The sequence below is a fragment of the Serinus canaria genome, chromosome 11, assembly GCF_022539315.1.
Source record: "Serinus canaria isolate serCan28SL12 chromosome 11, serCan2020, whole genome shotgun sequence".
In the NCBI taxonomy this organism is placed as follows: domain Eukaryota; kingdom Metazoa; phylum Chordata; class Aves; order Passeriformes; family Fringillidae; genus Serinus; species Serinus canaria.
The window spans coordinates 7,395,546-7,408,514 of record NC_066325.1 but is presented as its reverse complement, the minus strand read 5'-3'; positions in this window follow the sequence as shown (position 1 = coordinate 7,408,514).

Genomic DNA, 12,969 nt, shown 5'->3' with positions numbered 1-12,969 from the left:
CTGGAACAAAGTACATCAGTGTTCTAATACTCAAGGTTTAGTGTTTCATGGGGGAGTAATATCAGCATTAAATGGGCCTGTGTTTTTTTGTGAGCAGATTTTGTTTGCCCCAGGTTTGCTCATATCACATATCTATAATAAGTGCTACATTCACCTGTGAATAACACAGGAATCTAGGGCTTCAGCTGCTTGCAGAGACAGGAGAGGAGTTGACAATTGAAGAATTCTTTGTTTAAAATACAAAAGGAGAAATGAACAAATATTAATCACTGGACATTTCTGATACAATGTTTAACTCACTCCCCAATGCAGCTGAATTACCCTCAAGATAGTAAAGTGCATCATTCTACCTAACTAATATTTTAGGTTCCCTCACTTCAGTAAGCACCTTCAAATACTCCTAATAATTTGGGAAAAGCCAGTTGTTAGGACTGAGTTTACTGGCTAGCATTCTCAGCTACTACTGATTATTATAGGAAAAGATGTTTCAGTGGTTAATGGAGGTGAAAAAAGCAGGAAAATACTCTTGAAAGCAATTATGAGATAAAAAATTCCTAGGAAGACAAGTCAATAAATCCCAAGTCTCTTAACCATTGTAATCAATCTTCTGTTTGTAAAGAACAAACAGCCAAGGTACATAAGGAATACCACTCATTACTGGCTCTTCACTGTATTTTTTATAACCCAACAGAGCAACTGAAGGCCTGAGGCCAAGTCAAATAATTTTAATTTTTCTGTAGTAATGAAAAACAAAGAGATCTAGTGGCATGAAGATGTTTGCTTTTCACTTACCAGAGGCGAAGGATTCTGCACAGGCCATTTAATCATCTTCTGTCTTCATTAAATGTTATCTTTAACAGTAAAGGGAATTCTGGACTATAAAAAAACAGCACAAAATATCTATGTATCATTCAAGTGTATAGTAAACAAACCAAATGCAACAGACACTTAAAATAACCTCATATATTAGGTAACTTTTAGAGCTCTGTGTGACTCCTAAGGTTGTCACCTTCTCCCAGACATTTCTGCATTCTGTCTGTTTTAATACATTTGAACACAAGCTCTCAAATCTGTGCGAGAGAAGTAGGAATAAAAGAAAACTAAGATCTTTGCCTTTAAGATCCAGACTTAGTAAAGCTTCACTGTGCTGCACTTTCCTCAGAGTAGAAGCAAGGACAGACATTAGCATAAGTAAAAGAAATCCTTTACTTGAACTATCAGAATCCAAACATGACTTATGAATTATTAGACTATACAGTTTGGTGTGCTTGGTTGGTTTTTAATTGTAGTTCCAACTTTCCTTCAATTATCAACATCATCTTATAAGATAAACTGCTCTCTAAAGCAAATGTGGAGTTTTGCCCACAGAGCTATAAGAAGTAGATTTAAATATTGCATGACTGTGTTTAAAATTAAGAAATACCTGGTGTAAATGCCGACTTATAAAAGTATAAAAAGATGCATTATATAACATTCAGAAAATAGTTTTCCTTACAAGTTGCCAGATGTGTAACATGAGGATTTAATGACATTTTAGCACCACCTGTAACGTTACTGCAGCTGAAAAATACTAATGCTGAACAAGAGGAATAAAAAACATAAACCCACTTCTTTTCCAGTACTCTCCCTTCCCCTCAGGAACACAAGAAAAGGTTACCAACTGTTCTTTAGCAACAGTACCAAACAAGGAGCTCAAGTTAGTAGCCCTCAAGGCTTAGGGGAACATCAGCAAGAAGTAGAAAAAATAAAAGTAATTTCTACATTAATTTTCCTACAAGGACCACACCTACTGAGAGAAACAGATGTAATTGAATTTAGTTTTATGAGAATCAGAACTGGAGGTCATGGCTTATCCTTGCCATAGGACTGCACTGAAATTAATCTTGCCAAAAAACCAAAAAGATAAGAAACAGTCATTTCAGACTCTGAGTATAATAGAATATTATCTCTGTACAACTGCAAGAAACTGCAGCTTGTTGGGTTGCCTTGTTAAGTTACAAAGAACAGCTGACACCAACTGAAGGAAGAGGCAGAAAGCCAAGCCTGTCTCAAAGCAGAACCACTTGTCTGGTGTATATTTGAAGATGTAATAACCTGTCTCCTGCTTGCCTAACCATGGGGCTACCTTCCTCTCTTTCATCATGGAAGCACTTCCAGGACTGATGGGAGAATATTTGAACTGAATGACAATCCTACCTGTGGGCCTCAGGCCAATCTTAACAGAAATACCCAAAATGATATATCCAGGGAGAAAAAAAATACTGCTTTGATTCTCTTTCAGGCAGGAGTCAAATTATAGGGTCTAATATAAAATCCACCAGATTCAGTGTAAAAGCATCAAAAAAACCCCCCACACTCTCCTCAGGAGCAGGATCTGGATGCCCTGTGAATAATAGACATTACCTTCACTGAATGTACTGGAATACTTTTCTACACAAAAGTACACTCAAGCTGAAAGATTTCAAGACAGAGCCAAACATCTAGAGTGCTATTTTGAAGGGTAATTCATTATGTTAGTGATCCTATTGATTAATAGCAAACCCCTCTTATTAAGGTTAGATGTGCCTATTGATTTTTCTCTTTTTAAGGAAGACTTTGTATGAATATTAATGGCTAATGCCTAGAATTGAAAAACTGAAGGACGATTTAGCAAATTAAATGAAACTGGGTTCTCTGCTCCCAGCAGCCAAGCTACCTAAGCAAAATACCACATCTGATCTAATGCTTATTTTTACTATTTTAAAAGGATTTTGGAAGAAAATCTTTGTTGCAACCTCTTATGGAAAGGGAAAAGTTAAGTAGGAAAGTATAAACAAAGAAAGGTTAAGTTACAAAAGCATCAGAACAGACACTACACAACCACAGCCTACAAAGGGCTGAAAAATTGAATTGAGGATGTAACCGAAGGCATAACTCATGTGTTTCTCTAATGCCAATATAAAGCTGCAAATTCAAAATAGGTTTACTTTTCTAGAGCTCAGAAACATTACAGCACCACTGAAACACCCCAGTTTTCTAGTGCACGATTTGTTTCATTTATTACCAGTGAAGTTTATCCCCCATCTATGGGTCTAATTTTCCTGACACCCCTGAATGCTTTACACTGTAGCAGTTGGCTGCAGAGCTGCAGCTCTCATGATCCTGATGGGGCATAAAGTAGATAAAGTACCAAGTTCCCCATTTCTAGTGCAAAAAACCTCTTAAGCACCGCCAAATCTGATTATTCAAGAATATTGTCCTCTTTAGCCTGCTCCAGCAGCAAACATTTCAAAAAATAGCTAAACCTATTTTCCCATCAGATGGGGCCATGTGTCTGGTAATGTCTGCACACAGCACATCTAAATAAATGTATCTTCATTAGTTTCATGTCAGTGTTAGCTCAAATAATAACAAAAGTATCCTCAGATTGAATGTGCTGCCAAAGCCAGCCAGCTCTGCTTTTTCCTACAGTATTATCATCCATTAAAGCTGTTGATTATGAAATTATTTTCTATCCCTGTCCTTCACACTATCTGACCAAGCCCAGACTACTGCTCTCTGCTGTCTATATGCAGATAATAATTCATATTCCAACTCAAATAAACATAAGAAAGTACAATGTCGTGTTCCTGTAGCAATAATTTAAAACGCTGGTCCATTAATATCTGTCACAAATAGGGGAGACAATCTAAACAGTTATCCAACAACCCTATAAGAATGCACACATATGATTTCAAATATGTATACTTTCATCTTGCACAACCTAAATTTAAAAAAGTATGTATAAAGGAGAGAAGGAAGGATATTGTGGAAAATACAACAGAGGAGTTAGATATTTCCTGTTTTATTAGCAGCTTACTATCAGCATAAAGATGAATAATGCATGACTATCTGGATATTAGACGCTCAAACAACTGAAGAGAGAGGTAAGCCTGAATAACCATCACATCAATCTTCAGGGAAACAAATTAGGGTACATTACTGTCACAGCTTTTGCTTGACATGGTTTCAGATTTTAATCCAGTTACCTGGAAAGTCTTGGGAACATCAAAGAAATAACTTTTCCCCCCTCTCCTGAACACAAACAAGTGAAAAGGCTTTTAATAAATCCTTTTAGCTGGGTACATAGCTCATACAGAGGGAAAGAGAACATAAAAAAATATATTTCTCTAAATTCTGATTCACTATGGAAGAAGGAATGATGCCTCAGTTATACCCCCACCAAAACAGAAGCTTTTAGAAAATTCCCTCACTAGACAGCAGTTCACTGAATTGCTACATTAATGCACCTTTCAGGCTTTGAAGTCAAGGGGCCAAAGCAGAAATGGCTCAAGAAAAAGGCATGCTTTGCCCTCTATACAATTACATTAATTATTTTTCCCATCTCCATGAAAAGGTTATTTACTGTATCCAGATTTCTCATTTTCTTAGCAAGACTGAATGGGGAGACAAGCTAAATACTTGTTATTTCACTTACGAAACTCATGCAGCTCACTTATTTCATTAGATTTGTCACAACAATCAATGACCAAAGTAAGAGCAAAACTCCTTTTACATCTTGATAAGCATACAACAAAGGCTTCTGCTCCTCCATTAAGGCCACCCAAAGCACCCTGAGGGCAAAATAAATAAGCAAAGAGCAGACGGGAAAAACTTACTTGCAATGATGAGATATTCTGGTAATAACTAAGTCACAGCATTGCCATGGAAGAAAAATCTCAGGGGTCAAGTACCTAATTCCTGTTCCCACTCCACTTGCAGACTCAGAAATCATCCAGTAAAGGTTGTGAGTAAAGGTGCATCTATGTGTGTGCCTTTCTGATTCAAGTATTTCAACAATTTCAAGGTTTCTTTGCAGCTGTGAAGTGTAATTTTTAGTACACAGCTGTACTACAATCATATCACAAAATTATACTGCTTGGATAGGGATAGGGATGGAGACAAGTTCCAGAAGATAGAACAATAAATTTCCTCTCAGGAGTCATGGTTTTCCTTCCCACTTCTGCCATTGCTAACTGTGTTTTCTTGGTTGAGACACTGGAGATCAAATCATCCAATTTGTCTATTAATTTAATTGATGCAGTAATAAAATGCAACTGTCTGCCTAAATATTATCAATGGTGTGACAATACCAGTTTCCTCTAAAATTCAGTTTTGCTTCTAAAAGCCACAGCAGACATGAAATTGTCACCTGAGTCTTTTCAACTTTAGACTGCTGTGTGCTCCTGAAACAAGACAGCATGCACATCACCATCAGGAATCTTGCATTCTTGTCATTATATTTCCCTCCAAAATAAGCTCTGGCAATTTTTCCAGAGCTACTTTCCCAGGCCCAAAACAGCAATGAAGAAAGAGGTTAAAAAAACCGCATACAAATAAGCACATTATCCAGGCTAGAGGAAAGAAAGAAAACAGCAACACACACAAGTTATCCAGTTCCCAAACAACTTAATCATCTTCCACTTCCTTCCATGTGATTACTTCCTGTTGTCTCTGGGCAAAGAGTAACCACTACTCCCCTCTGTGCTAAGAAAACAATAAAATTATGTTTGGCATGTAAGCAATGAAGAGCAGAACAAAATCTGACCACGATGCCCCTTTCACGATGTAGGGCATGATGATTCTGACAAATCTCAACAATAAGATCTCTTTAAAATTAGATTTAAAACCATGCAAAAGGAACAACCAGAACAGCAAGGAAGTAAATATAACTTTTTGCCAAAATGTTATCTGAACACATTAGCAGGATCCTGACTACACATCTATCACATCTTGTCCAAATTCTCTTTGCTTTTTTCTTTTATCCAGGTCCTGAAATATGAGCAATTGGAGTGCATTTATTAATGAGTAAATAATATTCAGATTTTTTAAAAAATCAGAACTATCCACACAAAATTGCAAATACACCAGGTACATTAGTGATAGATTCCAATTTTCTGCACCCAGAATACTGGCATTGTTGTTGCTATAGGGATTATGCAGACAGTAGCTTTTGGCACCATAAGAACAGGTGACATTCATTACTCAGGTCATGTTCTTCCAGAGTAAACATTTGTAAACAAATTACTGCTTAAACTGCCATTTCCTGGCCAACAGCACAGTCATGTCATCTGGTTTTGGGCACAGCTCCTCCCTCTTCGAACAGAAAGGATACTAGAAGTGAAAAGAAAGAAGTCACAAAATAGATTAAATTGTTTTGACACAGAAAGGAGCATAACAGGAATAACTGAACTCTGTTCTGGACCAGAGGCAACTAACAATGCCAGGGGAATTGTGTTCCCTCTGTCTTTCAGAAGAAAAAAAGCCAGCAAAACAAAACCAGAACCTAGCTAGAACCTGAAAAGGGTGGGAAAAAGAACAAATTTATTTTCTGTACAGCATCATCAACAATTCTGACTTTGTAGTAACTTTGAATTTTAATTCAATTTAAATCAACACAATTCTCTAAAGGTTAGAATGGTCACAGAGAATGGCAGCAAAGGTTAGTGACTACACTTGATGTTAAATTGAAATGTCTCCCTTTGCTGGCTTAGATCTATTAACTGATTTTTTAAAAATCTATTGTTTTTTAACTTATGTTCAGCTCTTCTCTATGTCATCTCCAGGTAGAAAGTAAAAGCAGCCTTTCCAGCAGGAAGGGACGTTTTAGATTACAATCCTGAACAAAACAGTCCATTCCCGTCAAAAAAAGGCCCATAACATTGCAAGAAAAAAGCATCTTAGTAATGGATTATTTAAAGCCTCAAAGAAGTCTGCTTTTGTAGAAACTAAACAGAAAATTAGAGAAAATGGAAACAAATACTTCAGTTATACCTGTGGCTATGAAAGAAGATTAAAAAAAGAAGATGAAAGGCTTCAAGTTCCTCTGCTGCATATCTTGAGCCACAACAGGCTCAAAAGGCTATGCACACATTTTCGCTCTCCCAGGGAAAAAGAGGAATAAAATAGAAATTCTGAACTCCAGAGATGATCCCTATCCTTTCAAAACATACCTAAATAATGGAATTTTTTTTAAAAAGTAAATATTGAGAGAACAAATGAAATATTCAAGAGATTTTAAACTGCTCTAGTATTGGAAATGTTTGAGGATTGGTATTTTTTTAAGAGCAACCTAAGAAGCATATAAAATCTAGTGTAAATAATTCCCTAATGATTCTCAAGCCCTTTTACATTTATTGCTAATGACAACATTCAAATACAAGACAGTGTAATAATTAATATTGCAATTAATTATGGCAATTAAGTTTCTTTCAACTGAAGAAACCAGCTGCTTGACAAGAGATAAGGAATACATTATGACTTACTCAGCTGAGCAGCTATTTGTGTAAGCAACATACTATCTCTGATAAATCTAGTCACATAAGTAATGACTGTGTAGCAATAAGTAGTTTTCATGATAAATTAAATCCTTGCTTTCAGGTGCTCATAAAAACTCATGCTCTAGCCAAAGAGGAGCTCTAGACAAAGACAAAGCAAGTGGCTGCCCAGCGTGGAAGCTCTTGGAGGCACAAACTTGCAATAGTGCCACCACCTGCTATTCCTACAAGTGATCAACTCTACAGAGATCCTGACAGCTGAGTTCAGGGGGTTTTATGGCTTAGAGAGTCTTTGCTCCTCCAAGGTCTCAGCATTAAAAGTTAGAGACTGAGCAGTGATTCTGTAGAATGCCTCTCCCTCCACAAGGAAAACAAGCCATAAAAACCCGCTTGCTTTCTTGCCACAGGACCATAGAACAACATGGGTCCTTTAGGAAAAAGTGTCTTATAAAAACAAGCAAAAAAACTCAAACAAAACCCCCCAAACTTTTCACCCACATCTGCTTCTGGGAAATTCAGCAGAAGGTTCTAGAGAGAGCAGAAGCAATATTGGCACAGGACAAGGCTTTGTTCCCTTGTCAGTAAAGCCCACATTTTGGGCTCACAGTGCCCTATTCTACTCATATCTGCACCACCAAGCAAGAAGTTACATGATTTCTGTCCTTTGAGGTGTATCAGTGATGCTTTGTTCATGTGTTTTTGTCATAGGGGTTTGCATTCTTTTTCCTGGGAAAAATGCTTACCAATGCTGCTGTAATACAGTTACAATATAACATTTCCCATCACTATCACTTTGAAGATTTTATTTCCAGACAGCCCTGACAAAATGAGTCTGTTACTTTATCCAACCTTTAAACATAAGGTTTGGAGATGACAGTCGAATGTTACAGTCTTTGTTTTGGCAAAGCACCATATATCACATCTGTCCAAGTTGTGCACTGTGAAACAATATATCCTAAGCACCAGAAACCCAAAAATACAGACCTTATGCTTTTAAGCAAGAGTGGATAAAACCAGTCCTTTTTCTATTTGTGTTTTCTTTTACTTGATTCAGCATTATTTACAGATAAGCTACAAACTATAGAAAGCCAATAAAAAGAAACCTGAACTAACAAAGCACATGACACTAAACAGCTTATCAGCAAGAGCTGTATAATCTCCTTGCCTGTCTCCTTCAAGTTTAAGGAGATCTAGAATTTATAGGGTGCTGGTAAACACACTTTAGAGATTTGAAGCAGAAGCAGGAAGAACACAGCACTTGCCAAAGTCCACATAAGGGCAGAAAGATACGAGCAATCATTATCTGTGCAGCTCAGCTGGAGACAGCTCCTCAGAAGTGTGCAGTGAGAAAAGACAGGCCTGCAAAGTCAGCTCACTGCAGACCTTTCTGCCCCAGCTTTCCCAGCTGGTATAGCAGCGACTGACAGCACCATAGAAAATAATACATCACAGATTTTTGGGTCAAGATGCTTTCCTCCTACAGAATATGGCCTCAGATTTAGAAGAGACAGAAAATAGATCTGCTGGAAGGTAATTATAACTTTTATCTATAGATATCTCAGACTTGGATGATGCAATCCTATAAGTAGCTTTCATGCACTGGCTTTCTTTAACCTCTGCTAAAATAAAAACCTTTTACTACACAATTGATCTTGCTGTTGCCCCGAAGTACTCACTTCAAGAAGTTTGAATTCTAAAACACTAATATTTATACAAAGAAAAATTACCTTTTGGCATATAAAGTTGTCAAGACAATAGAGATTTATTAATAGATAGCATTAATAGATTTCTGAAAGCCCTCAATTTATAGTCTGAAGCTATTCCTATAATCACCAACATAAATTTTGGTTAGAGAAACAGCTAGTTTTGTGCTGCCATAGAATCTTAAAAGGATACAGACACAAACCACAATGCACCTTCTGCACTACTTATTACATAGAAAGTTAGAGAGGATGATTGGTCCTTCTTAAATAATTTTTTCTTCTGTTGTTCAGCTATGAGATCAGCAGGACACTTTCAGCACTGACGAATGTAGTGCTGTGTTGAATACATGTCACTGGGATAGCTCAGTGAAAGAAAACCTAAAAGTCTGGAACACCAAGGAAATCCTGTTAAATCAGAAAGATGTATTAGCCTTGAAGCCTTCCAGGACATTATCTCAGAACCAACTCACAGACAAAGGTCAGAAAAGAAGTAATGAGGCTGCCCTGGAACTGTGTTGAGCAAGAAGACTGCAAGACTGTAATTCAGACAATGTTAAATCAGACACCACAGTCTTGTAGAAATGCTTTTTAAATTTTAAAAGCACAACTGGAACCACAAACTCCGTTCTTTTTTCAAATAATTATTTTTGCAAATACTCATAAATCCTCATGCATTACTCCAAATTTACCAAAGGACTAATCACTAGTGGTTTAGCTCTTGTAAGATCTGTTAAAGGCATGTCTCATGTCATTATAATCTTTGATTATAATGACATGAGACATGGAAGTATACATTTGAACAGGTGCACATCAAATCTTCTGAACCCAGCCCTAATCAAACTTCTTGCCTGCAAAGCTATCTGTACTCCACCATGATGCTCTTCTCCAATTCTCAGTGCTCTCTAATCCATTTTAGCTACCAGTTTACTTTCTTTGATGTTCCCTAGGACTAACAGGGAGGATGAAATAAACATGCTCCTTTCTTCCAGTTTTTATACTGGTTCCTGACTGCAGAATAAAGAAATTTGTAATTGTATGTTTTTGGAGAATCGATGTCAGCTACGATTCCTACACTGTTACATGATAAAGGATTGCAAAAAATTTAATCCTTGCACTGAATAATGACAGTACAATAAAGTAAGATGTATTATTGAGTCCTTAAGTCAGCTAAAACATGACTTTTTTAAGGAATATTTTTACTGGAACTACTACTAATTTAGTACTGCCCTGAATTCTGGCCTCAGGTACAAGGACTAATACAACAATGAAGCCAAAGATCCCCAACCTAATAAATAAAAGCAAGTGCAACAGCAGAGAAACATCATCACTGTGAAAGCATACCTGAAATCTGAGAAACTCCTTAACCAGTTTAAGAATTGGTCAGTATTCATAAGGAATACAAAAGTTTGGCTGGGGAATATAACACAAACAGAATCAAGCATGTCTGACTGACAGCACTGATAGAGTCCAAATTAAAATACTCATCAAGGTAATTGGATTGTAAAGTATATGGCAACTTCAAATTCAAATTTTAATTAAATACCCAAATTTTACGTATTTGAAGTCAGCCTTTAAACATAGGCATTTTTCAGGAATTTCTTCATTTATGAGCATCATGGCAAACTGGCCGCAGGGCCAGAGAGTATGGTGGGCTGATGTGGTATACTGACAGTCTAGGACATAAGAGTGACAGTTCCTTAGCACCTTTCAGTAGGTAGGCATGAGGTAACAGATGTTGAAAACAGTTGTGTGGCAATGAGGGAACAGGGATTACTCTTTACAGCTGTTATTCAAAGCCTCGAGAAATTCAGTGTGAAAAAAGTGACGCTTGGATCAACTCTTATTAGGTGTCTCTCCTTACAAGTGACCTGCTGATACCAAGTTAAAAATGCCTTAACCAGGTCATAAAGGTGAAGTTTAACTCTACAAAATACCAGTTTAAATCCCATGCACCATCTGGAGTTTACATAAAATTTAAGAAGCACACAAATCTTGTGTCAAATTCCTGCTCAGGAATCAATTTTGCCTTAACATACAAAGCAAACTACAGTGAGAGAAAGGTTATAGCATAATATTTAAAAGAAAATATGACATTCAGAAAAAAGTAAATATCATCATAATCCCTATAGTCTTCACCTCCTCACTAAGCTGAAAATGAATAGGATAGCTATCAGCTATCAGTTCACTCAAGAGGTATCTGCATAATACACTTAAAACAGGTACACAATTACACTTATTTTCATATAAAATACAAATTTTCTACACAAAGAAGTTCTAGACACAATCCCAGATCACATCCATCATTCTTTGTTGGAAGCATAAAGAAAAAAAAAAGAAAAAAAAATATTCTAGAACCATCTTCCTCCTAACACACCCTCCCACAAGCACCAAGCCAGGAGGATCTTCAGGTGCATTTGATTGCAATGATTCTCCAGATGCAATCTTCAGATGATCTTCAGGTGCAATGATTGCAAGATTTCAGATATTTTTTCATTGCTCAGACTGACAACGTGAAATGAAGGCAAAGAATCAACCAGCTAAGGAGCTACTTTAAATTACATTGAGTTTTGACTGCTAATACAGTTGTACACCAAACCAGCTGAAGGCTTTTCACCAATGCAGGCAAAATTCACTACTGCAATATAGCAACAAGGGCCAAAGGGCAGGAGAAGGAATTAGTGGCCAGGCCAGTATACTTCTCATAAAGCATAATATGATATAATATAAAAATGTAAATTGCTCAGTCCTCCTTCCCCATTATTATCTCCAGCAAAAATTTAATCTGAACAGTGTTAGTATAAATTTATATTAGCAGTATACAGGTTAGAGAGTATAAATTATTAGATTTATTTGTACTGGAAGGAAAACTGGAATATATTTAGAGAACAAATACGCATGATGTAAATCTTGCTGTTACTATCCATGGTGATAATGGATCAGAGTGGAGAATAAAGTAAACCTGGTTGTTCTGAAAAACAAGTTATTTACTACTTTTGTAGTAGTGTTTAGAATCTTAGTGCATAAATCTAAGGAGCTTACTTTAATTGTTCAGGAGAACAGCAGATGCTAGGAATAAAATCCTAATTTACAAAACCAAAAAACCACATACAGGCACTCTGAGAATGCTCTCTAACTTTGGGAGACTTCATGCACATACTATAGAATAGAAAAAAGATCCTCAATACTTACGTAGTTATTTCTATTTTATACCCAATACTTGTCTCTCAGGATTAATACAGCATATTCCTTTTCCAAAGGATGTCTAAGCCATTTTGTAAGGGATGACTCCATCCTCTATTGATCTCCTCTAGCCATATCACACTTCTTTTGATAAAGCTCTGGCAGCAGTAGGAGGAATCTATTATTTGATTTAGCTCATCTTGCTGCTTTGTTGTAGGCAGGCTCTGTGCCCTGTGTCAGCTCAGAACCAGCACTGAACTCTGCTTCTCCCCCTGTTATGGCAGTGCTTGGCTCTCACAGGGCACTAGCCAAGATGCTCCCTGTCAGGAGCACTGAGCTGTTATTGCCCACATGTTCCCACACTTGACAGGAAGAGGCAATGTTGAAGGTAGAGTTTGAGCTGCAGCAATGCTGGAGGGCAGCTGGGCTCATTACTCACTTCTCCAGCTGGAAACAGAGTATTTATTGTTGTGAGACCTTACCCCACCAGGGCACCTCAGCCCCGAAATTATCAATATATACACTCAGCCAAAGTCAGCTGCTCACTTAATTGTCAGCATGTCAGAACCATGCACTGTAATTTTATTACCTGAGCCAGATCAACTTGTTTGATTAATTGTGATTGTTCCTGGGTTTAGCCAATAGAACTGAATTAATTAAAAGCCCCAAGGTTTCAGATTTTTTTCCCCTATATAAGCCAAACTGTTTTAAAGCTCAATAAGGCAACAACCACTTGGCAACACACAGACTGTTTTCCCACAAGCAATTCAAAAAAGGCTTCTCTCCCCTGT